We start from the raw sequence: 4,335 nt of genomic DNA on the forward strand, positions 1-4,335 counted from the left end.
AATGTACAACGTTTCGACAAGGTTTTGTCATCATCAGGTACCTGATGATGACAAAACCTTGTCGAAACGTTGTACATTTGCTGTTTGGGTTTTACTTTGTCTGTAAGTTTTTAGGTGATTTATCAACCTTTTTGATTTAATTCTCATGATTCACGAGTGTAAAGCTAGTCTTGGGAAATTGCAATAATTCTTAGTTTCGAATTACTGCGATAGGAAAGATTAAAATCTTCAATATCAAGTATTATTAATCAAGGCTCTACCGATAATAGCTAATAAAACAAATATTTACACTACTAAACAAGCCTCGGTAGCGCAGTAGGCAGCGCGTCAGTCTCATAATCTGAAGGCCGTGAGTTCGAGCCTCACCCGGGGCATATTATTTTCCTAATGCACTGCATGATGAAATTTTACTGTTATAATTACCTCTCTTCAAAAGTTTATAATTATAGAGAAATAAATTATACCTTTATACGTCAATAATGTTTATTTCTGTCCAATCTATGCTTCACTCTTTCTTTTTTTACTATAATAACTTAATGTGTTTAATGATAAAGCACAACAGGAACGTTATAATAGGAAGCGTTTGTTCAACGCACTGATGATGGAAATTTGATGATTCCGAAACGCTTAATAAATTCTTCCTATTATCACCTTCGTGTTGTGCTTTATTATAAAGTTACATTTTCCAAAAAATGAGTTCATTAAATCTGTTTAGAAGATATTTCAATGTTCAACGTTTTTGTATTTCGTTAAACTGTTAAAACAGTAATTTCTTTAATCTAAACATTTACTAAAAGTTTGTGGTCGGAAGTTACTACACACTACCAAATATTTGTGTTCTATTTACGAAACAATAACATAACAATAAAATCATCGACACCTTGACCTTTGTTTATGTTCTCTTCATTATTATATTTTAAACAGTACCTCATACAATTAATCTGTCGCCTCTTATACGATGAATTATTGGTTTTACTGAATCATTTTTATCACTCGAACTTATTCGTAGGAACTTTGAGCAGTTTTATTGTCTGTTAGAATTAAATTCTCCTCACCAATCTGTCTACCGCTTTGTACAGTAAACTGGTTACTGCGCTTGCAGTGCCATCTGGAGAAACATATAGAATCTGTTCACAATCGGGTTTTAACAGTAATAATAGAATACAAACCCTTCCTAATAGTAACACAACAACGCTGCAAATGTCAACCCTAACGGCCAAACCTAACCCTAACAAGGAAAAAAATAATGTCCTAAAACTGATGACGCAATTACCAGGAAAATTATATTAGTGTTATCTATAAATGAATTGAAAAAATAAACTTAAGTTAATACAAAATACACAAAAACAATTATTCTTTTTAATTAGAAAGCAAGAACATGCCTGTATTTAATAATACAAAATTAGCTCTATTTACTGCAAAGATAATAACCAAAATACTAAAATACATACTGTCAAAGTTTTTTTTTTAAAAAAAAACTCTGTCACCTACGTAGTCAAGAAAGAAGATAAAATACGTCCAGTAAAACAGAAAAATCAATGAAAAAGTCTTTCTTACATTTTAACTCATAAAAGGAAGAATAGTCTTAAACTAATACATATAATAAGTCTAAGCTTTTTTTAGTTTGTAGTTAAGCACAAAGCTACACAATGGGCTATCTGTACTCTGTCCATCACGAGTATCAAAACCCGGTTTCTAGCAACGTAAATCCGCAGACATACCGCTGTATCACTAGGGGGGGGGGGGGCTAAACTCTAAGTAAAGGAATTTATAAAATTTGTTATTTGCGATAGCCCACCCTAGATATAAAATGATAGACCAGAGAAAAGCAGATAGTAAACACTACTCACCACCAACTTCTGAACTTCTCTCTACCAACGAATAGTGGGATTGACCATAACTTATAACGCCCCCACTGCTAAAATTTATAGTAACTTTGTAACGGACTAAAACAAAACGTCGCTACAACTAGGATTGAACAAAAATAAAATTATTAAACTGTAACAACAGAAATATAAAATAAAACTTTCAAACAATTGGAATACAAATTTTATCACAAAAAACAACAACAACAACAAAAAAAAAGTTAATAAAGCCGTACCTAGCCAGGACTTCATACAAACGTCAATAAGTAATACAATATAAATATCAATGTTATTAATTATATAATTATATATAAAGCAATTAGGAGGAATGAACCAGAAGAAGAAAAAAAAACCTAATTCCGAAAAACCACAATATTCCAACCACAGATCCAAGATCAATAATAACATCAAGTAACAATCAACAATAATACATTTTAAACTAACTCGTTTAAGATAAAGGAAGGACTTTAACTCACGTGACTAGCTAACTTACATAACCTTTCACATTAATATCTATATGTCACCACTAGGGGAAGCTTGTGTCAATCTCATAATATAAGCATACTCAAATTTAACGAGCTAGAAGGTGATTAGCGCTTTAATATAACTAAACATTCATTGCTAAACAAAACGATCACAAAAGAAACGTAAAAATTGCTATCTCACAACTTTTGATCAAAGCCTAGATAGATCAGAACTAAATATGTTACGTAGTAATGAGGATAATTAACTAAATATAATTTTCAAGCTGTATTACTTACAATGATTAGAATGTATTGTTTCAACAGTTGGCTACCCTCTCTGTTAACGATAATGTCGGCCGTAAATCCAATAATACCTCACAAGGCTTAGGTTAGTTATAAGTTCATCTATTAAGTTAAAAATGCAAAATAATAAACCTTAAAAGTAAAATTTAATATAATAACAACTCACGAATAAGAGTAGATATTAATTATCTACTACCCATTCTAACTAACACCCACTAGTCTGCCCCCCCCCCCCCCCACTTAGGTAAAAGTTACACTTGGGTCGGCTATCTTATTAGATTTAAGTTAGTCCTAAATCCATGAACTAAGCTAACCATGTGAAATAACCTTTGAAATAAAATAATACTTGTTGTTTTAGCACAAAGCTACAAAAAGGACTAACAGATCTCTGTCCACAACAGGGAATCGAACTCCGGATGTTAGTGTTGTAAGTTCGTAAACTTACCACTGACCCATCAGAGGACAATAATGATAATAAAAGTACTCACAATAAATGTAATAACTAATACTGTTAGCGAAAGTAACCCTAAAGAAAGGATAGCAAATAAACCAACCTATTGTTAATGTAATCCCTAAAATCCAGGGTTCGATTCTCCGCGATGAACAGGTCACAGATAGCCCACTGTGTAGCTTTGAACCAAAACAACAACAACATATCTCCAGAATGAATATTTATTAGCTCAGTATGTTGCTATCACAGCTTCGCCACGAGGTTTCGATATCTCGCAAGTTCGCTAATCCAGTTAAAACTAAATTGGAACACCCATCGGTTAACTTAACATCATACACGTGTCTAAAACTGAGGTCTAAATCATACTAAGAATAGTATCAAACATTCTTGAATTTAATCAAACAAACCGAAAAAAAACAAACAGAAAACAATGGTAATTAAATAACGTACGTAAATCAACAGATATATTAAAAGATCAGGATTTAGAAGAAGAAAAATTACGTATGTATAACTCATATCTTCATTCTTTTATCATCTATAAGTATGTTTACAAGCGACTGTCTTATTCCATTCTACTGTTTAAATACATATACATCGCAATGTTAGATTATATATATATATATATTAATCATTGTGAAAGTGGTTAGAGACTTCGTAGAAATTTAAACCTGGAGAAATGGGTTCTTTAATCTTTCGGTCAAGACATCCCATAAAGTGTTATCTGATTGCAGTATACCCCACTTTCTTCACTATAATCTGCACCAGAGTTAACGAGGGGAGATCTCGAAATCTATTTACAATCAGGTATTTCACAGTCAAGAGTTTTAATTTTCATATTTCTGTTAACGAGGGGAACCGAGTCCCCCTCAACTCGAGCTAGCTATAATGTTCACCAGTAGCATCATTAGTATTGGATGTTATTGTTCCGATATTTTACATGTGCTTGCAATGGCACCAATCATATAATCCATATATAACGGTAATATAATTTTTTATACAGTGTATATTTTATTTTATATGCTGAACTTGTTATTAAGTATTTAAGGGCTATTTCCTGTTTCTGTATTATTTTAACAGATAAGCCGGATGTTCTAATTATTTTGTTCTGTTTTATGGCGATATTTACGGGTTTTAAAAATATAACCGTTTTTAAAACTGAACTGATTGACTAGAGGGCAGGCATCTAGTCCCCATCGCTTAGATGACCAACGAGGGAGATATAACACAACTGAGGTGACATTATTTTTGCGAT

The 4,335-nt window shown here is 32.2% G+C and overlaps 1 non-coding gene across 1 annotated transcript; it reads left to right on the forward strand.

Moving 5' to 3' along the window:
• The first annotated feature begins 301 nt into the window (after positions 1-301).
• Positions 302-374, forward strand: Trnam-cau. Its single transcript has one exon. It is a non-coding gene; the product is annotated as a tRNA-Met (tRNA).
• Positions 375-4,335: the final 3,961 nt, after the last annotated feature.

Source organism: Limulus polyphemus, unplaced genomic scaffold (genome assembly GCF_000517525.1).
Source record: "Limulus polyphemus unplaced genomic scaffold, Limulus_polyphemus-2.1.2 Scaffold4774, whole genome shotgun sequence".
Taxonomy (NCBI): Eukaryota; Metazoa; Arthropoda; class Merostomata; order Xiphosura; family Limulidae; genus Limulus; species Limulus polyphemus.